The sequence below is a fragment of the Nyctereutes procyonoides genome, unplaced genomic scaffold (genome assembly GCF_905146905.1).
Source record: "Nyctereutes procyonoides isolate TBG_1078 unplaced genomic scaffold, NYPRO_anot_genome, whole genome shotgun sequence".
NCBI lineage: Eukaryota > Metazoa > Chordata > Mammalia > Carnivora > Canidae > Nyctereutes > Nyctereutes procyonoides.
This window is the reverse complement of record NW_026575033.1, coordinates 2,253,335-2,280,331: the sequence shown is the minus strand read 5'-3', so window position 1 is coordinate 2,280,331 and position 26,997 is coordinate 2,253,335. Positions and strand designations below refer to the sequence as shown.

General features: G+C 40.4%; 1 long non-coding RNA gene across 1 annotated transcript in view; it reads right to left on the bottom strand.

The window, feature by feature from the left end:
* Window positions 1-314: 314 nt before the first annotated feature.
* The window catches only part of LOC129504601 (uncharacterized), a 98,488-nt gene continuing 71,805 nt past the window's right edge, over window positions 315-26,997 (bottom strand). Inside the window, exons 2-3 of the long non-coding RNA XR_008663385.1 lie at window positions 6,412-6,512; window positions 315-538 (exon numbers count right to left, since the gene is read on the bottom strand). This is a non-coding gene — a long non-coding RNA (uncharacterized LOC129504601). The remainder of the gene's footprint in view (window positions 539-6,411; window positions 6,513-26,997) is intronic.

Below are 26,997 nucleotides of genomic sequence, written 5' to 3'. Positions count from 1 at the left end.
TTGTTTGAGAAATGGCCCACAAACTCAGTTCACATCAGCTGGGTCAGAGGCTCAATGATAGCCAGGTAGGAGTCCTTGGAATCTGGCCCGGGGAGCACATTCCCCCTGGGAAGCAAGGCTTTGCCAATGTCTTGGTGTTGGCTGGGCAGTAATGTAAAGTTGAGTTTCAGCAGGGAGGTATACAGTACATACTGAGGAATGGAGAATCATTTAGGTTTTGTGGAGAACACAAATAGAATGAAATAGACAGCACTATTGTTCTGAAAAAAATTCTCACATCTCTTCCAGTTCATTTATTATTCTTTGTGCAGACATTTTGTGTGTGTTTAAAAAATTAAATGTACATACAAGTTTCAAAACATTTGTGGGAATGGAAACTTTATGTCACACCTCTTTTTCCTTGCTGAAAGTTAATATCCACAATGACCTCACAACCAAATATGGTCATTTTCTTTATCCAGAGGCATAGAAAACTCACCAATCCATTGTAGTTTTGAATATAGAAATGGATAGGAGGAGGCTAGATCCTGCAGATTACCTATCGGGTAAGACCAGAAACAGAAACCAGTGAATCAGCAGACAAAATGAAGCTACCTGCAAAATCCTTGTCAGAGTATATCTGTACTGCCTCTTTCTTGAGGGCCTTCTAAAGGACTCCCTACCCATATCCACTTAGGCTCTGTCTACCTTCTCCCCCATTTACTTGCAGCCAGGTGTTTGGAGAAGTTATAGCTAACCCCCCCCCCCCAACTGGGTCCTAGACCATAGCTAGTTATACAATTTTTTGAGAATGTGACTTTTAAATAAGACTCAGCCTAGTCTGTAGGCCATGATGAGTTTTAATACAACCCCAGCCCTGTGGAACCTCTTTCCTGGAGTAGGACTGTGATGGATGTGTGAGGACTGGAGGTATTTCAAGTGGGGGGCCAAGCAGCTCTGGAATGTGGCCAAGCCCATGGCCAAGGGCTAAGTAAGATAAGACTTCCAGGTACTATTTATACCTATGTGTGATGATGGCAATACAAAAAGAAGCAAATTATGTCAAGTTCAAAGACTAATATAAATTTATACTTTGAGACTAAAGATATTTATGCAAGTAAGATAATTAATGATGAAGCTAGTTCTGATCTTCTAAGGGCATCTGTTAAAATTAAAAATGCCCTTGGGCTGGGAGAGAAGAATGAATAGGAGTTCAGGGGATCTTTAGGGCAGTAAAACTATTATGTATGATACAGTAATGGTAGCTGCCAGTCATTATAAATTTGTCAAAACCCACAGAATGCACAACACAAAGAGAGCACCCTAGTATAAACTGTGGACTTTGGTGAAAAATAAGGTAGCAATATAGGTTTATCAGTCATAGCAAAGTTACCACACTAATGCAAGATTTCAAGGGGAAACCACATGCAGGAGGGGAGGGGGCAGGGGGGTGTTCCATATCTTCTCAAGTTTTCTGCAAACCAAAAACTGCTTTAAAATAAAGGTGGGCACTGAGGGGGGCACTTGATGGGATGATCACTGGGTGTTATTCTGTATGTTGGCAAATTGAACACCAATAAAAAATAAATTTATTATTAAAAAAATAAAGTCTATTAATTAAAAAGTGATTTCTTTGGGCAAGATGTAGTGGTTTAATTTTTTTTAAATAAATAATTAGCTATGTAGATTGGTTATCTTTTTGTAAACAAAGATACCGAGAAAGAAGCCTAACACCCACCATATAGACAAGCTGGAGGAACCAGTCTTTCTCTAAGAGTTTTGCTTTGGTGGTAGTGATGTGCGCCTGTATAGGACACCAGAGTAAAGAGCTGTATTTCCCATACACTTACAAGTACAAGCAAATTTTCTGTGGGCAATTGAGTGTAGTTAGCAGACCCCTGCATTAGATGTAGTATGAATTAAATAGTGGAAATCCTAGGCCTCACCTGAAATCCACTAACCTGGTACTAAGTATTGGAAGTTTGCATTTTTAACTGATACTGCGGATAATTGTTATGTACTTTAAAGTTTGAGAACCACAGCAGTATTATTTCCAGCACAGAGCGCAGTGTTCGCATTTGGTAGGTGCTCAATACAGAAGTGAATTTATGGAGGGGGCATGGAACTCCAGGCCATTGAAGAGGATTTTAGACATGTTTGGACACTATGAAATTTCTTTATGATCTAAAACTACCTATAGTTTATGCAAGTACGGAACTAGGAAGACAATGTGTACTTTATTGATAACCTACAGGAAAGCACACAAAATTACCTAGAATTTTATAATCTGGTTAAATTCATTAAAGGAATCAGAGAAAACACTCAGGACTGGGCCGACTTTTTCTAGCATTCTGGACCATACATACTTACTTCTCTCTAGAGTGATACATTTAGGTTTCAGTTGCAAACCTGAAGTTTTCTCCAGGGCTTCAAGTCAAACTAGATTTAGGGATGCTGGAATAATATGCTGGCTGTAAGGTTTTCAAAGTTTCTAGGATTAATCATAGTGATGAAATATATATAAGAGAATAATGTGGACTTGACAACAAAGAGCTCAAAGAAAAATCTAACAAGGGAGTGTTAACCACAATTCATAAATTACAACTTACTTTATATGTATTTGTTTACTCAACAAATGTTTATTGAGTACCTACTATGTCTGAGGCATTAGGGACACACCTGGAAATAACAAGTCAAATAAAATTTCTGTTCTTGTGGATCTTATAGAAGGGAGACAGAAAATAAATAACAAAATGAATTAGGTAACTCTAAAGTTTTATTTATTTATTCATGAGAGGCACAGAGAGAGAGAGAGAGAGAGAGAGAGAGAGAGAGAGAGAGAGAGAGAAAGGCAGAGACACAGGCAGAGGGAGAAGCAGGCTCCTCTCAGGAGCCTGATGCAGGACTCAATCCCAGATCCCAGGATCATGCCCTGAGCTGAAGGTAGACGCTCTACCACTGAGCCACCCAGGCATCCCAATTTGGTAACTCTAAATACTGAAAAGTGCTCCAAAGAAAATGAAACAAGAATCATGATAACAAGTAGAAATGAGATTTAGCTAAGGTGGTCAGGCAGGGAGAGGAGAGTACAAAAGGAGTTTGGAGAAGTAGGAGTCAGGATTGAGTTCCAAGTGTAATTGGAAGCCATTAGCAATTTTAAGCACAAAGTAACATATTCAGATTTAATTTTTTTAAGAGTGGTCTGCTAATTCTTCACTTGGCTGATTGGTTTAAAGTGTTATTATTGTGGTTTATAAATTATAAAATATAATGTATATAACTCATATTATAGAATATCTTATAATTTAAATCACTCTGTCTTCTGTATAGAGAATAGTTAATAAAGAAGTAGGAGGAAGACAGCAGAAGATCTTCAGAGGGATCAGTTAAAGAAACCGTGGAGAGTTTGGTTTGGATGGTAGCAATGGAATTGGAGAGAGACAGATTTATAAGGTGGGTTAGAGAAAAAATGACAGGACTCACTGATGGACTGGATGTGGAGAAATGGTTAAAAAAATGAGAAGAACTGAGGAAGACCCTGGTTTTTGGCTTGAGCAACTGACTGGATGGTAATTTACTCAGATGAGGAAGACTGAGAGGGAAATGTGGGAACATGTTTAGGGGAGGAATGAACACTTCTGTTTGAGTTTGAGATGCCTTTTATTCTTCCAAAAGAAAAAGTTAAGTAGGAATCGGATATAGAAGTCTGTTACACCAGGTTGAGATTAGGACTAGAGACATAAATATGGAAGTGATTGGAGTACATATGGTAAGTGTATAGACTTAGAATTTCTGTTTTTTTGACTGGTGAGCTTAGTCCATTTATAGTGATTGCTATTGCTGATACATTTGGATTTATTTGTACCTTCTTATTTTGAGCTCTTTTTACTGTGCCTTTTCTCTTTTTCCTTTATTCTTTAGGGATCGTTTTATTTCACTCTTGATCCCCTTTAGGTTGAAAATAATATATTTTATGTTTTCAGTGATTACTGTTAAATTTTTCTGTGAATTTTTTTTATTGTGGTAAAACATATAAGACATAAATTTACCATTTTAACCATTTTTAAGTGTACAATTCAGTGACATTAAGTAAATTCACATTGTTGTGCAACCATCTCCTCTCCTTCCAGAACTTCTTTATTATCCTAAACAGAAACTCTGTAGCCATTAAATAATAATGCCCCACTTCCCTCACTCTCCAGTTCCTGGTAACCACTATTCTGTTTTTTGTCTTTATGAATTTAATGATTCTAAGTACCTCATATAAGTGGAATCATACAATATTTGTCTTTTTTTGTCTGGTATATTTAACTTAACATAGTGCTTTCAATGTTCATCCATGTTGGAGTATATATCAGAGTTTCACTCCTTTTTATTTTTTAAAAGATTTTATTTATTTATTCATGAGAGAGAGAGAGAGAGAGAGAGAGAGGCAGAGACACAGGCAGAGGGAGAAGCAGGCTCCATGCAGGGAGCCAGACTGGGAACTCAATCCCTGGTCTCCAGGACCATGCCCTGAGCCGAATGCTGTGCTAAACCGCTTTGCCACCGGGGCTGCCCTCATTTCCTTTTAAATTTTTTTTATTTTTATTTTTTTATTTACTCATGATAGTCACAGAGAGAGAGAGGCAAAGACACAGGCAGAGGGAGAAGCAGGCTCCATGCACCGGGAGCCCGATGTGGGATTCGATCCCGGGTCTCCAGGATCGCGCCCCGGGCCAAAGACAGGCGCCAAACCGCTGCGCCACCCAGGGATCCCCTCATTTCCTTTTATAACCGAATATGTATATACCACATTTTGTTTATTCATTCATCCATCTGTTGATGGACATATGGATTGTTTCCACCTTTTAGCTATTATGAATAGTGCTACAATAAATATTGTCATACAATAATCTATTTAATTCTTTTGGGTACACCTAGAGTGGAATTGCTGGATCATATGGTAATTTTATTTTTAATTTTTTTAATAAATCATCAAACTTTTTTTTTTTGCAGTAGTTGCACCTATTACATTCCTACCAACAATGGACAAAGGTTCCAATTTCTCCACAACCTCACCAACACTTATAATTTTCTGTTTTTTTTTCTTTTTTGGATAATACCCAGTCTAATGGACATGAAGTGATACCTCGTTGCACTTTTGATTTGCATTTCCCTAATGGTTAATGATATTGAGCATCTTTTCATGTGCTTATTGGCTAAATATATATATATATATATCTCAGAGAAATGTCTATTCAAGTTTTTAGTCCATTTTGTTTGTTTTTTTATTGTTAAGTTTTTATTGTTTTTTATTGTATGTGTTCTTTATATATCCTGGATATTAGTCCCTTATCAGATATATACTTTGAAAATGTTTTCTCCTATTCTGCAGGCTTTCATTATCTTGTTAGTATTCTTTGATGTACAAAATTTTTAATTTTGATGACATACATTTTTTGGGGGGGATGACATACAATTTATCTATTTTTTTCTCTTGTGGCCTGAACTTCTGGTCTTAAACACAATCATTGCTAAATCCAATGCCGTGAATATTTCCTTATAAGAATTTTATAGTTTTAGCTCTTACATTTAGATTTTTGATCCGTTTTGAGTTATTATTTGTATATGGTATAAGATAAATGGTTACTCTCATATTTAAACATGAATTTTTGATCAACCAAATCCGACCATAATCAGTATTATTAAAGAAATTAAATTGCTACCTAGAGTACTTTTACTTAATTGCCCTACCTTATTTTTTTTTGTCCAGTTTGTTAGCCTCACCTTGGTTTTATGTGTATGTGTTCTTTATATATACCCCCGATTAAAAATTGTTGTTATTATTTTCTATCTTCTTTACATTTGCTCGAACTTTATCTTCTCCTTACTCACTATTGCTTGCTGAAACATATTACTCTTTCCTTTTCAGTTCAATTGATTATAATTACAGAATTTCAACTTCTTTATTTTACATTCTTAATCATTTTAAACACATTTATTTTTAAATCTTTCTGTCTCCCAGACTCCTTTATCATCTTCATTTGTGTATTTTTCTGATTAACTTTTTCATTGAAGATACAGCCCTTTAAACATTCTCAGGTTTCGCTGTATAAGATTTTAATATCCTGTCTTATTTGGGTCCACTGCCTCTTAGCCTGTTCCCACATGAATATTAAAACTTAAGCCTCGGGCAGCCCCGGTGGCCCAGCGGTTTAGCGCGGCCTTCAGCCCAGAGCCTGATCCTGGAGTCCCAGGATCGAGTCCCATATTGAGCTCCCTGTGTGGGGTCTGCTTCTCCCTCTGCCTGTGTCTCTGCCTCTCTCTCTCTCTCTCTCTCTCTGTCTCTCATGAGTAAATAAATAAAATCATAAATAAATAAATAAATAAATGCATAAATAAATACATAAATAAAACTTAAGCCTCTAGATACCAAGAAACTTCACCTACCTCCCGGGCCCATCCAAATTAGCAAAATGAGTATAAATCGTGAAACCTCAGAGAGGTCCCAGGACCAAACTCAGGGGTACTCCTGAATTTAGAGTTCAGACCTGGAAGGGAATGAAAGCAAAAGAGGTTAAGAAGGAGTGGTAAATAGAAAGAAAGCAAAACTAGGAAAGTGTGATGACACAGAAACAAAAAGAAAAAAAAATATATCAAGAAAGGAGTGGTCAACTATGCCAAATACTACTAAGAGGTCAAATAAAATGAAGACAGAGAAGTCATAACTGGATGTGTCAAGAATGGGATGAAAAGAAGTGGAGGCAGTGATTACAAGTGGTTCTTCTAAGACTATCTGTGGAAGGGTCAGAGAAATAAGAGAGTGAAGATAAAGGATTGGAACTTATGTACTACTGGATATAATCCAGAGGAGATAGAATCTTACAATGCAAAGGAAAGAGAGGGGTAAGTTTATTGCAGGTGCAAACTCCTTGAGAATGTGGGAGGGAGGGACTCTGACTAGAGTCACAACATGCCACCCACCAGAACAAGAAGAATGAAGAATAGTGGCAACACAGTGGAACTGAGAGATTGGAGGTGGAGAAACTGGGAGTTCCAGTCAACAAATGCAAGTTAAAGTCATTGCCAAGAGTAGAGGCAGGGATGGAAGTCTTGGAATTGGGAGCAAAGGCCAAGTCTGAAGTGGTCATTCATAATAAAGTCGGCAAGGTTAGTGGCCTTTAGTGACTCTTGGCATAAAATTAAAATCCTCTTTGCCTCCACCAGATTCTCAGGTCTTAAAGAAGCATTGCTGTGTCTGGGTAAATTGGCTTTTCTATGGATGGTTTTTCTGATTTGCTTTTCTGATTTTGGCTACAGATAATAGTTGCATCTTGGAATCATCTTAAGCTGCATGTACTCAAGAGCCTGTTATAGCTCAGAAGGTCAACTGTTCCTGGTGTACCCCAGTTTGGCTATAGGCTGGACATGAAAGAACCAAGGTGAGGGCATCCCTATGCTTGGTGTGAGGACATTGGCCATTCTCTCTCATTCTCATTTGGCCCCCTGAGTAAAGGAATAGAATAGTGTGAAGTTCTGGGACCCCAAACCCTTGAGCATGTCCAACACCCCCACTTCTGACCCAGTCAGTAAGTCAAGATATAATGTAAGATATTTACTTTTCCAAAACTAAAAGTAAAGGAGTTGATTTAAAGAGATGCCCCTTGAAACATTGAATGGAATTGCTTTAAATGGGTCTGTATATATAACAAAACTATATAGATTTTCTTTTTTAAGCTTTATTGAGATATAGTTCACATACTATACAAGTCACTCATTTAAAGTATAAACTGCAGTGATCCTTAATATATTCACAAAGTAGCACAGCCATGACCGTAATAAATTTTAGAACATCTCTATTACTCCATAAAGAAATCCCATAGCCATTAGCAGCCACTCCCCAAATTCCCCAGGAAGCACTAATTTACTTTCTATCTCTATGGATTTGCCTATACTGGACATTACATATAAATGGAATAAAAAATATGTGGCCTTTCTTGGGAAACAAACAAAGGGTGGCGAAAGGGGAGGGGGTGGAGAATGGGGTAATTGGGTGACGGGCACTAAGGAGGGCACTTGATTGCATGAGCACTGAGTGTTATACTATATGTTGGCAAATTGAGTTTAAATTTAAAGAAACTAAAAAAAAAAAAAAAAGTGGCCGTTTGTGCCTGACTTCTTTCACTTAGCATCATGTTTCCAAGGTCCACTCATGTTGTAGCATGTCTCAATACTTCATTCCCTTTTATAGCCAAATAATATTCTATTGTATAAATATGTCACATTTTATTTGTTCATTCATCAGTTGATAGCCGTTTGGGCTGTTTCCACTTTCAGATGATAGCATTTTTTAAAACAACTCAAAATATAATTTCTCAATCCACTGTTCTAGTGGGAAAAAGCACTCCTGATTCACTTTGGTTCAAGTCTGAGTTCATGGCTAGTGCTGACAGGAGCCTATCATACCTGTTCCCCCATGGCCTCAGGCCACGGCAGTGACAGTTATTAGGAATAATGTTCAATTAAGACTACACACTGAATTGAAAGTGAGCCTAACTTTTCTTGACATACTTGTCAATTTAGCTTTAGAATCTCTGCTGAGAAAATGACGATTGAACCAGATAGACTACAACCTAGTTTCAATTGGATCTAATTTTTTTTAAAAAATGTTGCTCCATTGTGCAACATTTTCTGATTTGATAAATTGACCTTTCTTGTATGACCAGATAATGACATGAAAAATATTGACTTTGGTTACAGGTTATAGTGGCATCTTAAATACCAGATAGTGGAGGTAAAATATATTTAACATCAATTTAGGGAAGGTTTCCCCTGAAGACATGATGAAGTTCATCAGCATTCCAGGGGTCCCTGTGGCCCCTCATGGTGTTCTCCTCTTTCTCTACCTATCTCCTGCTTTTGGGGCCCAGGTAAAAAAGATCAATGGAGAGCAGATGTTGTCCAAAGATCAGCAGGCTTAAGCCCTGACTGTCTCAACCTTGGGCAATGTGAAGATAAAGTTACTGCCAATATTAAGCCTCAGTCCACTGGAAAAAGAAAAACAGAAGTGATTGTGTTCTTTGGAAGGCAAGGCTCTTAGTACAGAGGATCTCATGTTTTCAAAGTAGGAAAGTGTCCACAGTTAATATTTGGATGGGCCCCACACTGCACATCCTTCTCACTGCAGCCTGGGCCTGTCCCATCAGAGACAAAAGGCCCTTGCTGTGCACCTGTGGAGAGGAGAGGTTTGCTGAAGGGAGGCAGGGCCAGGCCCTTTAGGCTCTTATTGTTTTAAGCAGAGTTTTGCAAAGGGAGCGGTTCTGGAAGTAAAGTGGAGCATGGAGTGTCTGAGCCTGGAGTGTTTTGAAATACATCTGCTCTAGAGACCTTCTGTCACGGAGTCTTTCACGTCGTCTGCTCATTCCCCATTTCTCCACCCAGGGCTGCTGATTCCACCATCCTCTGCCAAGGACAACACTGGCCAGTGGAAATGAAGTATTTGCTGACCCACGAGTTTAGGCAACATGGAGCTTTCACTAGGAAGGAAGGTATGTGTTGGGGGGAAACAATAAGAAGATGCTTGAAATGGTAACCTCCTTAAAAGCTTCTCCCAAAGCCTCCAGCCCAGGACAACAAACACTCACAAAGGCATCAGGACGTGCCATGCTGTGTGCATCTCTGAGAGCTCACAGATAGCAGCAGGGTCAGAACAGGGCTGGAGTCCACAGAGTGTGCCCTGATGGATATGTAGATAAGTACAGAAATAGAAATGAGCCAGGGGTGAACTGGGTGCAGGAGAATAAGGAAAGTGCCAAAGTGAATGACACCAGTAAGATTTTTTTTTTTAAGTTTTTATTTTATTTTATTTTTTAATTTTTTTATTTATTTATGATAGTCACAGAGAGAGAGAGAGAGAGGCAGAGACACAGGCAGAGGGAGAAGCAGGCTCCATGCACTGGGAGCCCGATGTGGGATTCGATCCCAGGTCTCCAGGATCGCGCCCTGGGCCAAAGGCAGGCACCAAACCACTGCGCCACCCAGGGATCCCCGACACCAGTAAGATTTTTAAACAACAAATAAATCACTCTGAAGGCAACGTAGGGGCAAGGAAGGGGGTTAGAGAATGAGCGGCCACATTCCCAGTAGAGGAAATAGGACAGGCAGAGGCACAGGGCAGAGGGTTAACAGTGTGATGTATGTGAGCGTGAATGATTGTGTGTGAGTGTGTAAGCATGAGTGAGTATGCTTAATGATGTATTATTTATGATTATACAAATCATTTGGTGATCTGGTATGCAAAGTTTTCTGTAATACTTCCCTTAGCAATGCTCATCTCATTTTATTAAAATCCTTTAAAAATTTTTCAGCCTTCTTGCTAGATTGAAAAAGCCATGTCTATCTTGATCAATCTTAAGAAGACCTTAATAGATGAAGAGACATATTTCATTTTCCTAGTTGAAAAAACATAATTTTGCAAACATATAAGCATTCCAAAGTAAACTATAAAATGTTTAATGTGATTCCAATCAAAATCCCAATGAGGTGCTTTTGTCATGTGATTCCAGATTTAAATTCCATCTGAATGAGTAAATCCAAGAAGATTCAAGTCAAAATTTTATTTTATTTTATTTTACTTTATTTATTTTTTATTGGTGTTCAATTTGCCATCATATAGAATAACACCCAGTGCTCATCCCATCAAGTGCCCCCCTCAGTGCCTGTCACCCAGTCACCCCCACCCCCCCCGCCCACCTCCCCTTCCACCACCCCTAGTTCGTTTCCCAGAGTTAGGAGTCTCTCATATTCTCTCTCCCTTTCTGATATTTCCCACTCATTTTTTCTCCTTTCTCCTTTATTCCCTTTCACTATTTTTTATATTCCCCAAATGAATGAGACCATATAATGTTTGTCCTTCTCTGATTGACTTATTTCACTCAGCATAATACCCTCCAGCTCATCCACATCGATCAAGCCAAAATTTTAAATGAAAAAAAATCACATTTCAATCATATTTTAAAACTGTAATAATAAAGTAGATGATGCTCATGTAGAAATAAGCTAGATCAACAGACCAGAATAAGAATTTTTGGGAAAAAAATTATGTATGAATGATAATTCAGTTGTTATAATGGAAGTAAACAGTATTGGAATAACTGACTTGTCATTTGGAAAACAATTGCCAAATGGCTTGTCAAGTGTTCAAGTCAAGTCATTGCCTGGCACAGGTAACAAATCCATCTGTGAGTTTGTCCACAAGCACAGTGGTCTCTCTTGGCCAGGGGACATCAGTGTGGAAGAAGGAGTAAAGTGTGTCTTCTTGGTATTGGCCTACCCATCTGACCATCTCATATGCCCAAGAATCTTGTGCCCTGTTGAGGACATCTTATGTCATCTGTGTGGCAGTTATGTTATCTGAAAAACTCTTTTTGGAATACATGGGGTACAGAGGAAGAATGTCTTCCCTCCAACAGTGAATTCACAGTGGATAGAATTTGGTCCTTCCTCCAGGAGGGAAAATAAATCAACCAATAACATTATGCAAGTAAAGAGCAACTTAAAATGAATTCACAGTGGACTTGTTTGAAAGGTTTCAGAATGAAGGATTGTACATTCAACAATCCAATTGTAAATAAATTCCATTAAGGTTGGCTGAGTACCTAGAAAGGAGGAAGAAAAAGGAAGAGTTTTTTAAAAAATGACAAAAAAGTTCTGGAGATGGAGGGAAGTGATGGCTGAATAACAATGTGAATGTGTTTAATGTCACTAAATGGTACACTTAAGATGGTTAGGATGGTAAGTTTTATGTTGTGTATATTTTATCACACCTTTTTTTTTTTTTAAAGGTGCCAGGAGGAGAGAAGAAAGCTCCCAGACAAGCAGGGATGGTGGAGAGAAGCCTTGGCTCCTCTCTCCCAGGATGCACTCAGGACACAGCAGGTTCAAATCTATTTGTGTGCCAGGAATTCAGCTTAGGAAACATTGTTTCCTTCTTTCTTTATTAGGTTGCTACCCCAAGTGACTTGTTTGGGTCTCTAGAAAAGTGTTCTTAGACATGTGACATCACTCGACAATGGGAACTTCTGTTCAGATGTTTGTATAATAGGTTTCAGTCCTCATATCATATCTACACGTGTCAGTGCTTTTAGCGGTGTAGGGGATGCAGGGAGGAGTCCTAGAGTGGTGAAAGTGGGGACTTCAGAGATCTGAGGATCATCTTCCCCAGTGGCACACATGGTATCTTTGGCTGCTCTCTCTTCAATGCTCACCACTGTCCTCTTAGAGCACAGACTGTTGCCTCTCCTGGACCTTCTCCCTTGGCTGCCTCTGACTTGTCCCCATCCCAAACTCATCCCTGAACCCCCAACCTCTACTATCTCCCCACCCCCACTCCTCTGGTCTGGGTTAGATACCTCTGTTCTGTACTCCTGTTGTCCCCATCCATCAGAGTGTGTATCATGCATGAAACTGCCTGAGTTGTGAATCTGCCCATTCAACTTGAAGCTTTTTGAAAGAAGAGACCAACTTGTATTGTACTCCATACCTTCATCCACACAGATGCTTCATACAGAGAATGTATTCAAATTCTTGCTGACAGAATAAATGAAATCTGGACCTCTTCCCTATACTGTTATTACCTCTGAGGCTCAGAGCCCTCAAGTATTCAGATCACAGGTAAGGAGTGGTGGAATGGGGTCAAATGCACACCTGCTGACCTGCTGCCCGAGCTTCTTGCCTTCAATGCCCTGTGATGACAGAACTGAGCCCATGAGTCCAGATTACCTGCAAGCTGAAGGTGAGGGTGAAAACCAGGCATGGCTAGGCAAACATGTTTGGGAAGACACCTCCAAGCAGGAAAAGTTGAGAATGCCATTCTTCTTGGCATTTCTACAGTCATCCATCCATCCAATGCCCCTGCTCAGACTTGTGCTAGAATCTTAATAAGCTTTCAGAAAGGACCCAACAACCATTTATGGGGTCTACCCACATGAATCACTTTCACCTACTCCATAAGTCCTCCAGGAACACTTGCAGGTACCAAGCCCAACTTGGAGGGGTCCCAGGAATCCACCTGGTGTCACTGTGAGCCATCTTTCCCTGGAGTCCAATGCAAAGACTAGAGCACGGGGGTACTTTCCTCTATCAGACCTTTTGGGGATTGGGGGCACATGGCCCCTCCAGTGAGACCTACTGATATACACTAGAAAAGAATACTACCACAATGAGTTCTTTCTGTAAAGTCTTTGTAAAAAGTTCTGTTATTTCCTATGATAGATTCAGAATGTGGAATCACTGAGTCAAAGGGTGAGATGCTGTTACATCCTTGATGCACATACCAAACTGCTCTGCAGAGAACACCAACCTCCTTTCCACCATCGAGCTATGGAAGAAAGCATCCTGATAAGTGTGATCACTCATTACATTCTTTCTTAAACAAAGAAATGATTTTGTCTGTTGCCTGATGAAATTCAACTCTTATAGTTAGATGATCAGCTTTTTGAGAACAAGGAAGGTACATAAGGATTCTGACCATTGGCTTCCTCATCTTCAAAAGAGGGCTAAGGGACTGGAAACGCCCTGCAGAAATGAGAGCAGAGGCAGGTAGCAGGGATGCACCCTCGGGAAACACCTCTGAGTTAACCAAACCCACTCCTCGGACAGCTGGCCCTCATCCCCGAACCAGGATAGATAGGCTTGCAGCAGAAAGACAGCCTGACTTGTCAGAACCGTTCCTTTGCTAGACTTAGGTGACCTCCCCAACCCCAAGGTCTCCATTCCATCTTCCTGTTTCTGGTAACAACATTGCCTGCTTTCCCATGATGACACCCCAGTGCAGCATTTAAGCAGTTAAAAGGCCTACTAGCATCACTCAGGCCTGTATTGTTTACCATAAGATTTGTAATGGTTTATTTAAAATGCGTTTTCCTGTGCTGCAGCAGTTTCCTTTTGCTCTTCTCCCTGGTGTCCTGGCCAGATGCAAAGGGCTCCAGAGGCTTGTTTATCACTACAGCTTGAACTGCTAACCACACACACACACACACAAAATCATGAGTGCTCTGAGTATTTTTAACTTTGGTATTTTTTGGTGTGTGACATTTTGAAGTAATATTTTATGACATGATTTTAGCACTTACTGGACCCCTGTGATGTGCAGGCACCATAACAGGTACTTGTATAATTCTGTCCTTTCTTTCTCACAACTGTCCTTACTGTTTCCATTTTACTCATGAGGAAACCAAGTCACATAGCTAATAAATAGTAAAACCAAGATTGAAATTCAGATCTAAGCCTAATATGTGTTCTGCTGTATAACGTTGCTGCTCCCTGGAATGCTGTCTTAAAGCATTTGCACATCCTAAAGTGTGGTTTTGTTCCAGGTGACAAATCATTTCCCGGGACAATAGTGTTGGTTTGACATTTAAAGTGGCTAATAATTGCTTATTAGCATACTAATAGTTGTTTCCTCATAACATCTATTAAGCATAAAGGAACATGGAGTGGAGAGAGTCAGGAAGTTGTTGGGTTTGATCTACTAGGGCTCCTACAGAAACGAGTTTCCCCAGGGTGAGGGGCATGGTGGTGGCAGGGAATAAACAAGGCCTTCCAGGGGAGTGACAGGAAGCTCGTCACCACTGCCAGGGTGAAGGGTTCATAAGGGATGGAGGAGAATAAGCAGGTGAGGTATGGAGGTGGGGCTTGTGAGTGCATTGAATTAACTAGAACTTGTTTTGCCAGGAAAGAAAGCATGAGTGAGTTACGTGACTTAAATATATGCCTAGACCTACAAATGACCTAAAGCAGATAATTCTACCTTTTGTGACTCAGATTCTGTCTTTATGAAATGGGAGAAATAAAAGTAATGCTAAGTAATGCACTCCCTTTACTTCCTAGAGATGTTGGGGGAACTTCCAGAGAGCTTTCTTCGCCCATTTACCCCAGTTACACCCCAATATACAGTTCTCGAATTCTTTATTCTTGCATTGCAGAACCCCAGGAAAAGCTTTCTGGCATAAATCACAGAAATTACACAGAGCTGCCCAAGGTAATTCTAAAATTCAGTTTCTACCAAATCCAAGTACACTTGTTGGTTATAGATTCATAAAACTAAAAGGTATTAGAGATGACTCTGTGCAGTGAAGGCAAATGCCTGGTGTGCTCACCTACACCTGCTACATGTACCCCCCAGGTAGACACTTTATCCTATCTGGACACCTGTCCCCAGCGCCTGACCACAGTCTCAGAATCCTTTTCAACCAGCACCTCCAGCAGCCACCATCAGCTGACTGCAATTGGCATTTGAATGGAAACCTATCTGCCATCTCTGATCTAATGCAACCAGTTCCTTTTCCAGAAGGAGAACTGGAAGCTTAGACTGAATGATGAAACCAGGACGAAACCAGGATCCCACAGCTAATAAGTGGTAGAACCAGGAGAGAAATCAAGGACTCTGACTTCTAGCTCCACATCCATATTTTTTTGATGCCTGTGAGGCTAATGAGATCCAGCTCTTGTAAATAATTCATTTATTCATTAAATGGTTGCTGAGAACCTACTATGTACCAGGCATTATGCCCAGGTAAATGACTAATCCTTGTTGGTCCAGCTGGAGAGGAAGTCCATAAACCATAGGTCTTTTTTCACTCAGCATGAGTTGGATCAAAATTCAACTGCATGGATGGTTGGATGGATGAATGGATGGATGGCTGATAGATAGATAGACAGGTAGATAGATAGATAATTATGACATCACACTTTCCATGGACTTTAGAAATATCTGTCAAAAAGAAGTTTACAAAATTAATACTAATAAGATAATTAATGACTGCTACCCACTACATCATTTTGTTTGTGTATTTTCTGTTTCTTCTGGTCCTCTTTTCCTGGACATTGTGCTGTAGGAATCTATATAAAGAACATGATTCTATGTAGTTTTGATGGAAAAACTATTATAGGAGGAAGTTAAGCACCTTGCTCCAAGTCTTAAATCAAGGTTTAGGAGAGAAAAAAAGATGTAATCATCATGGGTCTTGGTTACATTATTAACCATGAATAAAATGTCAGTTGGAGGTCAACTTGATTATATTTCCTTTGGTAATAGGGAAGGTAGCATTGAACCAAGTATCAGAAGACCTGGGTTCTAGTTTTGTTCCTCTCCAGGCATTTGTGACACTGAATGAATCACTTCAATATCACTGAGGCTCTCTCTTCATTTATAAAATTACTTTGTGCTCTGCCTGCCTCAGAAGCTTGTTATTAGCATTAATAATAATAATAATAATAAAAGCTCCCACTGCTATTGTGATTTACCACGTGCAATACTATTTCACAACAACCCTGAGAGGTGGGTAGGGCAGTTATAATTACCCACAATTAAAGATGAGAAACTCAAGGCTCAGAGAAGCAAAGTAACTTTCTCAAGGTCACACAGCTAGAAAGTGGTGTCACAACACGAGAGACACCTAACTCTGGGAAAAGAAGAAGGGGTAGTGGAAGGGGAGGTGGGCGGGGGCATGGAGTGACTGGGTGATGGGCACTGAGAGGGGCACTTGACAGGATGAGCACTGGGTGTTATGCTATATGTTGGCAAATCGAACTCCAATAAAAAATATAAATAAATAAATAAATAAATAAATAAATAAATAAATAAATAGTGTTGTCAATGGGAGTGAGATTTCTGCTTTCTTGTGTGGGCACATTCCCCCACCACCACCCCTGCCCCATGCTGTTTCTCCAGTGGAGGCAGGGTGACTAGAAGCCCTTCTGTATACTGTGGTATTGTTGGTGCATGGTGGGAGCTGGCTTTCTAGGCAGCTCTCAGGAGCTTGGAAATAAATATCTAAGTGGTCCTTGTCAGGTTTTCTAGTTGTGGAAACTAGAAAAGGATGTTTTCAGTGAGAAGTTTCTCTGCTATGCTCACAGACTCCTTATCTGTTTGCTCCAATCTTCTCCAATTCTTTACCACATTAGTAACTACCTCCATGTGTGTCCTTAGTCATGTCCTCTAAAAGGCACAACACACACAGACACACACGTATGTCACTTAATTACAAACATAAATTTCAATGAAATGGCCCTATATAAAAATCCTTAGCATTGTAAACAGCCTTTTAAAAAATTAGTTAAGTCATGTCTTATAAATGGAGTCTTGCAGAACAGTGCCCAGAAAAAGACCAAAAATGACAGAAAACATACCAAGTTGATTAGCACTCTTTCTGTGCCTGTAGTGCTGGCAGGCACGTTAGATGTAACAAGGCGGCAACACGGACCACCACTGGCAGCTCTTTGACCCCTTGGGAGTCTCTACAGTGAGTGTACCTCTCCCTGGTACAGACGCTCTTACCCTTGTGCTTATAGAAGTCACTGTGCACTCACCACCTCCTGTACTGGGTGGGCCAGGGGGAGAGGCTACCAATAGACCCAACATATGGTGGTGTTCTCCACTCTTTCTTTTTTTTTAAAAAAATTTTTTTCTTTATTTATTTGAAAGAGACAGAGAGAGAGAGAGAAAGAGAAAGAGAGAGAGATCGCAGAGGGAGTGGGAGAAGCAGACTCCCCACTAAGCTGAGAACCTGATGTGGAGCTTGATTCCAGAACCTCGAGATCATGACTTGAACCAAAGGTAGACACCCAACCAACTGAACCACCCAGGTGCCCCTCCATTTTTAACTTTATTGGTAGACAGTAGCTCTAGAACAGAGGCTTATAAACTTTAAAAATGTGAGTGTGTGTATGTGTGTGTGTGTGTGTGAAATAAAAAACAATACATCTCACCTACTTTTAGATTTCCTGGGCTATCTTATTTTATATAAATGAAATGCTGGTGGCAACCTAATGTTTTGATTTTATGACCTGCCATATGTTATGACCCACTGCACAAAGTGACATCTTTCAAAGAGTGACCTCATAGCCACCTGAATACAAACTTCCATGGCACAGAAATAGAGATAATGCTCAGAAAAGTGATTGGTCCAAACAGTATGTCCTGAGGCCGTTCTCACCTTCCATGTTCTTCCAGACTCCTCTATCTACATGCTCCCACCAAATCCAGCCTCCTAACAAGCCTCCTTGCCTCCAGATGAGTTTCTCTCTATCCTATCCTCCACTACCACCAGAATGATTTTGTGAAATAGACATCTTCCCCTTTCATGCTCTTCCAAAAAACCTTCCCATTACTTCCTCCAGCTCCATCACCTAAAGGAGGACGTCTAGGCTCCTCAGATGGTTGATGAGCCCTTAGGACCTCAGTCCTACCTCCTGAGTCTCAACCCCTACACTCCCTTCCTTTCCCTTTGTATTCCCACTGCACTACAACAGTTGTGGCCACCCTACAGCACATGCTATTTTGTGTCTCCATGTCTCTTCTCCCCCAGACCTGCAGTAGATAAAACAGCACCTCCCCCAGGAAGTAGACTCTGACCTACCCAGGTTGCCCAGGTGCCTATTTTGCATGATCCGTGGTCCTCTGGGCACACCTTGTGTGAGTACCTACTCTGGTATTGTTCCTCCTGAACAAGTATGTAGGCAGCAGGAGGGGTGGGGCCCTGGGCAGGACAGAGGAGGTTGTTGCCTGTTGAGGGAAGTGACTTAACAAACAGTATGTTGGGGAAGAAAATGAAATCAAAGCCAGAAAGACTGACCAACTGAGTCATCAGTGGAACAGGGCTGGCTGAGAGAAGAGTCCAGTTTCAGGGCAATATGAGAGATCCCCAAGGAACCCCAGTGACCCAAGAGGGTTCAACATAGAAGGTGAGTAGTCAAGTGCACATCCTGGCTAGTGTGGTCCATGGACCAGCACCTCTGGCAGCTTGTTACAGATGCACTACCCTAGATTGGAGAAGCACTGGTCTGAAGGAGCTTCCTTGACCCCAAGAGCAAACATTCCAGCTTTCTATGTGCCTGGCTACCTGCCCCCTTCTCCCTGGGCTGTGCTGAAGTTTTCTGTCTACAAGTATGTCCACCTGAAAACAGAGACTGCACCTTCTGTATCTTTGTGTCCTCAGTGCTTAGTCTGCTGGCATCATATCATGTGGGCATATTAGCATTCTAGCATGCTCTGGGACAGAAATACTTCCCACAGATCTTCTAAATTGACTTAGAAGAAGCAATCTTGGTCAACTTAATTCCATTTTTTCTGCTTTAAGTTGTTATGAAATAGAGACATGCTCATCATGGATGTCTTAGAAAATGAAGAAAAATTCAAAAATTAATCTATACACTCACAGTCCAGAGACAACCACTACTACAATTTTATAGCATTTCTGTTTCTTTATAAATCTCTGTGGAGGGATCCCTGGGTGGCACAGCGGTTTGGCATCTGCCTTTGGCCCAGGGCGCGATCCTGGAGACCTGGGATCGAATCCCACATCGGGCTCCCAGTGCATGGAGCCTGCTTCTCCCTCTGCCTATGTCTCTGCCTCTCTCTCTCTCTCTGTGTGACTATCATAAAATAAAAAATAAATAAAAATTAAAATTAAAAAAAATAAAATAAATCTCTGTGGATGTTTACTATTCCTTCTAAATAGTTCACATCACATTCACATAACAGGTTTAAATGTATCAGTGGTGACAGTGGCTTTGACATTCCCACAGTCCGTAGTAAGTATAGTTCTGTGGCATCAAGTACATTCATATCATTGTGCAACTATCATCACCACCCATTTCCAGAACTCTTTCATCTCTCCCAACTGAAAGTTCATATGCATTAAACACTAACTCCCCTTTTCCCTTCTGTAGCCCCTGGCAACCACCATTCTACCTATGCCTCAGCATAAGTTGACTACTCTAGGAACGTCATTTAAGAGAACTCATACAATATTTGTCCTTCTATGATGGGCTTATATCATTCATCATAATGTCTTCAAGTTTCACCTATGTCATACATATGACAGAATTTCCTTCCTTTTTAATACTGAATATTATTCCATTGTGTGTATGTACCACATTTTGTTTGCCCATTCATCTGTTGATGAACTCTAAGTTGCTTCCACTTTTTGGCTATTGTAAATAATACTGCTGCAATCATGGGTATACAAATACCTGTTCTACTTTTTCTTTTCACCTCTTTTGGTGAAAGTGGAACTACTGAACCATATGTAAGTTTTATGCTTAATTTTAAAAATTGCCATACTGTTTTCCACAGTGGTTGTTTTATTTTATATTTCCAGCAGCAATACACAGGGTTCCAACTTTTCCGCATCCTTGGCAACACTTATTATTTTCTGATTGTGTGATAACAGCCATCCTAATGTGTATGAGTTGGTATTTCACTGTGGTTTTAATTTGTGTTTCTCTAAATTAGATTATTAATGTTGAGTATCTTTTCATGTGGTTGTTAGCCATTTGTATATCTTCTCTGGAGAAATGTCTATTCAAGTCCTTTGCTCATTTTTAATTGGGTCTTTGTTTTTTGTTGTTGTTAAGTCACTGTCTCACAAATTTATTCAATAAAGTCAGAATTTATTCTGTTAAAAAGTTCAAATTCTGTGGCCCTAGCACCAGCTGTCCTGAAGAAGCATGAGGCCAAGAAGGTGGCAAATCCCGTTTGAGAAATTTCCCCAAATTTTAGCACTAGATAGGGCATCCAGCCCAAAAGGGACTTCACTCACTTTATCTCATGGCACCAGCACATCTGGTTCAGTGGCAAAGGGCTATCCTTTGTAAGTGGCTGGAAGTACTCCTGTGGTTAGCTATTCACCAAGGCCTTGAACCATCAAAGAGCTACTCAGCTGCTTAAGCTTGTCTGAAAGTACAGACCGGAAACAAAGCAAGAGAAAGCAGAGATTGTTGGCATGGGATATGAGGAAAATTGCCTGGCAAAGGCAATGTCCTCACTGTGAGACCACTGTCCTTTGAGCAGGGGTTAACACTGCCAAAACCTTGGTGGAAAATAAAGCCATTCTGATGGTGATGGCACGTTATAGATCCCATCAAGGTGGTTGCTTTCTTGCCTGTCCTGTATCATAAGATGGGGGTTCCCTACTGCATTATCATGGGGAAGGCCAGGCTGGGGCATCTGGTCCACAGAAGAGCTATACCACACAGGTCACCTGCACACAGGTTAATTCAGAAAACGAAGGAGTTCTGGCTTAGCTGCTGGAAGCTACCAGAAGACCAATTACAATGGCAGATTTGATGAGATCTGTCACTGGGGAGGCAATATCATGGTTCCAAAATCTGTGGTTCCCATCACCAACCTGGAAAAGGTGAAGGAGAAAGAACTCGTCAACCAAACTGGGTTACGTTCTCTCAGTTGTTTTGCCTTCCCCTTTTACTTCTCTCAGTGGTGGTATCTGGGTAGAGATCTAGACCAAGGCACACTGCTGTAATGAATTCACTCTATATACGTGTGACTGAAGCCTATTTCTTGGTCCTGTTAAACCCATTCTAGATTGGTAGGTGATATTTTCCATAAGATAATTCAAGGAAGAAGCCTCTGCCTTTCTCTGGGACCTTCTTATCTCTATTCATCTCTGTAAGGGTAAAACATGTGTATGGCAGGGCACACCTCATTCTAAAAAGCCTTGACCTGGAAATGCAAACACCAATGGTACTCATGTTCTAGTCATCTGCCAGCCACATCTAACTGGAAGGAAGCTTGGGAAATCTAGCCCTCCCTGGAAGAAGAGCAAATGATTTCTGGTGAATAGTTCAAATCCTTACCACTTACGGAGACTGGGAGGAGACTCTTACCACTTGCTGCCCCCAATTGTCTCTGGCCTTGCTGAGATGTCTCCATTCACCTGTCCCTGCTGGTCTCTGTCCTGTTCCAGCCATTTTGATGTAACTTGGCCTGGCCTTTGGGCACCTTCCAGTGGGCTCAATCCTGCAGTCTTTACTCTGTGCTCATTTCTCACACCCCCAGGACACCTCTGCCACTAAGTACAGGGAGACTTTGCCTCCCCCCAGAACACTTCGGGCAGTGAGGAAATAGTGGGCACTGCTTCAGACTTCCCTCTGCTTAGGACCACCCCATGTTGGATGAAGGGCCCTTACAAGGTGGTGTCATTTCAGAGAAGTAATATTTTTCAAATGACTTTCCTGGGGTATTTACATTCCTCTTCTCCCACTGTTTCCCCACCAAGGAGGAGGCAATAGTGAGCAGGCCTTAAACTCATTTAAAACAAACAGGGGCAGCTCTATTGGTTGTGTTGGACTTTTGGTTTCACCTTAGGTTGTGATCTCATGGGTTGTGGGCTACAGCCTGCTCCATGCTCAGCAGAAAGCCTGCTTGAAGATTCTTTCCCTCTGCGCCTCTTCCTACTCACACATGTGTGCACGCTCTCTCTCAAATAAAAAAGTCTTTTTAAAAAATAAATAAATAAATAAAACAACCTCTCCCTTCTTCACTCCAGAATTCTCTCCTAAATCTTCTAAATAAAAAGCTCTTTGATTTCAGAACTGTTATGCTCATTACCAGTTTAATCCATTCTTCAAATGCCCCTATTTGGGGAGGCAGTGTGCTTCCCTTTCTCCAATCCTTGAATGCCATTGAGCCAATGGGTAGAAACCAGAGAGGCAAAAGAATAATTGTGAGAGAAAAATTCTGTTTCAAAGCCTCTTGACTTGTCTTACCATATTCAGTTTTGAATCTGACTTTTTTCCCTAACAATTACTCCATGAGACTTTTTCCATGCTTATTGAGAATTATTTGAAACTACAGTTTTGTCACAACAAGAAACAAGCCAAACAAACAAAATCACAACTCTTACTAGAGCTATCAAAGAAGTGAGATCACAGGAAAAAACCACTGCTCTGAAAATATATCAGAAAGATACAGAAAGCCATAGCTTAGGTGCAGAAGTCCACAGCTGGAGCCAGTAATTGGTAGGAACACTAAAGTAAAACTGATGAATTCTGAAGGTTCAGTGTGGACATGCTTGAGAGTTAAAAACTGGGTCCAACGTTAGAGAACCCTCCACACTTTCATGAGTTTAACCTCCAGGAGGTGTGCCAGGTTCTCAGGGTATAGACAGAAGGAAAATCCCCTCAAACCCCTAAAACAGGGAGGATAAAAGTAACCACTCTGAAATATGTCTGCCTTCAAGGGAAACTTTGACCAGAGCCTAACCGGCTTGGGTTGTGGCATAGCCCAGCCACTGTGGGCAAAGAAAAAGGCAGAACAGCCCCCACTAGCCTTCCTGTCTCTCCTATGGGAGGAGGAAGAGAGCTGAGAAGCACTTGTGAAGGTCACAGCTCAGGGCTCACTAACAGATTGAGATCTAATCACAAGACTATGGAGAACTTAGCCTCCCCCACACCTCATCACGCCCATGATAGGGCATCTGTATAAATTTTATTTATTTATTCATGAGAGACACACAGAGAGAGGCAAAGACACAGGCAGAAGGAAAAAGAGGCTCCCTGTGGAGAGCCTGATGTGGGACTCAATCCCAGGACTCCAGGATCATGCCTTGAGCTGAAGGCAGATGCTCAACCACTGAGTCACCCAGGCATCCTGTTGGGCATCTGTATAAAACAGGAGGTTGTAACTGAAAAAACAGCAGAGCTTAGACCCTATTTAAGGAGTTTCTGTGGAAATCCAAAGATAATAGGGAAGACAAAAACAAGGATGTGAGGGGAAATTTAAGCCTCTGACACCTACAGCCTCAGCAAACAGTAAACACAGCTTAACTCCTGTCCAGATAAACCGAAAACCTCACATAAAAGGTCTATTTACCTCAAGTCCTATTACCTAAAACATCATTTCTAGCTTCAACAAAAAATTATAAGGCATATTCAAAGCCAAAAACAGTTTAAAGAGATAAAACAAGTATCAGGCCCAGACTCATATGGCAAATATGTTGGAATTATCAGACTGGGAATTTAAAATAACTATGATTAATATAGTACAGGCTCTGATGGGAAAGTGGACAATATTCAAAAATAGATGGATAATGTAAACAGAGAGTTGGATACACTAAGCAAGTACAAAGGGAAATGCTAGAAATTAAAGAAAAAACGTTGTAATAGAAATGAAGAATGCCTTTCTTGGGCTCATCAGTAGACTAGGCAAGGCTAAAGAAAGATTCAGTGAGTCTGAGGACATGTAAAAACAACTTCAATTGCCTTTCATTTTGTATTAGCTATTTGTAGTTCCTATTCTTTAAATTATCTGCTTTTTCCTGACAACTTAAACTCTGTGTCAAATCATTTCTCTTCTATAGGTCAATATTTTTTTGACCTGAGAGAGAGGTCAAATTTTTTTGATCCTGAGAGAAAAACTTATTAAAATGTATGAATATAGGGGCAGGTAAACAGACACAGAAAAAGAGTAATATGAAGAAAAACTAAAGATAGAAAGAGAAAGATAATTAGAAATTAGACTAATAAAGTATAAGAAGATACAGAGACCAATCACAGAAGAGAAAAAAATAAATCAGAAATCTAAATCTACAAATAGATCAAAGGGCAGGAATGATACTGAAAGAAACAACAGAGTCAGAGCATCCATAAGTCACATAAATCAAATAAAAAATAGGATCGTTAGAATTGATATTCAAGTGCAGGGAAGTATATGCAAAAACACAGAGCAAGAGTAATGAAAAGTGCACCTGAAATTTTTTTTAAAAAGATTTTGTTTATTCATAAGAGACACAGAGAGAAAGGCAGAGACACAGGCAGAGGGAGAAGCAGGCTCCCTGTGGGGAGTCTGATGCAGAACTTGATCCCAGGATCCCAGGATCATGACCTGAGCCAAAGGTAGATGTTCAACCACTGAACCACCCAGGTGCCCCTGAATTAGACTGTTAAATTAGATTATTTAGTACAGATGCATGAACTTCATTAAGTAAATTAACTGCTGTGCCTATTTCCCCAACTTTCAAATGGGAATGATAATAGTACCTACCTCAAACCATTGTTGAGACTTACATGAGCTAGAGCATATAGAGTACCTAAAAGAGTACCTGACATATAATAGTTTAGCTTTTATTGTTACTACAATACAATTGTTTAGAATGCAAGATTCTAGAAAATAGAGACCATATCTTGGTCATTTTTAAATTCTGCCCAGTTTATTGGCTGGCACATGGTAAGTACTCATCAAATGCATACTACTGAGTGAGAGAAAAACATAATCCTAAGACTATCACTATATTGAGTTTTGTAGTAGAAAAGGGGCTTTGAGTTCCATAGTAGAATAAAGCTGCTTTTCTTAAAGAAATGACTATAACCTTGGAGAAAATTTTCATGTAATTTTAGAATTCCCATCGTTCATTTTATCTAGCCAAGGCAGGAAAGGATAAGGGTTTGACATTTGCCTTAGATGTAAGAAAGGCAGAATGATTTGATTTCAGCTGAAATACTAAAAGATGAAATATTTCTAAATGGCACAAAAATGCTAAAACATGTAGTTCTTGCTGCAACTGTAATTTATATGGTTAAGGATTGAAGGGAGAGAAAGAAATACAACTATATACAACACCCTCTGATGAGGTGGGATTTTAAAGGGTCTCATATATGTGAGAGTGCTGTGAAGTAGTAAGAATAGCTTTAAAGAGGTGGAATCTTAAAGTATAGCTGCAAACTAAAATACAATACAGAGGACAATAAAGAGGTCTTTTGCTTATTGTTGCTTGTGGCTGGTGGTAGGATATTGATAGAAAACACACAGAAAGTGAAATTTATTATCTTCTAATTTGAGTTTGTCTCCTGTGTAAAGGAAAAACATTTTTAGAGGAAAGTGTATATGGAAAACTGAAACACAATGTTGGTAAAGAGAAGAGATTTAATGAAATCTCAAAAGAGAAATGAGACCTGCAGGGTTCTTACAAAACTTTGCACTACATGAGCCAAGCCCTCTACTGATGCTCCCTGTTCCCTCAACTGGAAAGAGCACATAGGACCCAGACCTTGGACTTTAGGGGAGAAGGGAAAAGCACCTGGGGGAAGTGAGGAAATCATTCCCACTCCAGCAGATATGCAGGTGTGTGAGTAAGACAGAGAGTAAGGACTGGTAGGGCAGATACACTAAGGTGTTTCAGCCATCAGAGGAAGGGAAGAGGGGAGGGTAACAGAGCAAAGAAAGCCAGAAGAGACTGAGAGACCAACCCTAGAGAAATTGTAACTTCAGGGAACAGAAGCAAGCTCCTCACAATTGTTTCACTTCCACAAAAACATTTAATAAGAATATGCAGTCAATAGAAAAGTCAAAATAGACAAGGATTACAGGAAGAGATGGAAAGGAAGTTGCAAGACATAGGCAACTGCTGAGGATCGAAATCTCACTGTTAATTAACAGAGAAGTAAGGGCTGGAACTAGACACTGGTAGAAACTGAGTGACCAACAAAGTTGGAAAGGTTTGGTATAATCCTAGAGAAAGTTGATGAAAACAACAAGAAAATTAAACTGGAAGGAAGCTAATAGATGGAATTAACAAAGACAATCCACACAAAGGGAACAGAAGACACATTCAAAGACAGAACACAAGAGATTTTCCTGAAAAAGGAAAAGAATAGAACTTTGTATCAAAAGAGCCTACTGTATTTCAGGAAATTTTGATAGGAAACCTCAAGTATAGTCAGGCTATGGAATTTTGAGCAAAGAACAGATTCTTAAGACATGACAGAGAAAAGTCAATAGACCTACGAGACCAAAACCAAAATGAAACAATCAGCCTGCTTTCCAGCTTGCCCGGAGCACGACCGGCGCCACAGGCCCTGAAGCAGCAGCTGAGCTCCGTGAAAGGAGGTCTGACCCCGGGGCCCTGGGCCAGCAAAGGCCTCGGAGTGGACAGGCCGCAGGGGGCCACGCTCAAACAGGAAGGTCCACGCACAGAGAAGCTTTGCCAAAGGACTGCTCGCGAGCTGATACAAAACAATTTTGGTTGCCAAAGAATACGAAAGTTACAAATGTGCGCAAAGTGAAAGAAGAACATGACCAGCAAAAACAGAGGTATGGACAGCGGGTAAGGGCGGGACTAAGGAAGATTTACTGTGATCTTAAAAGCCAAGAGTTTCAACAAACACTCAAAAATTGAAATAAATACTTTGAAAAACCAACAACGTTGACCCTGCTGTTTCTCACAGTTTCTTGGTTTA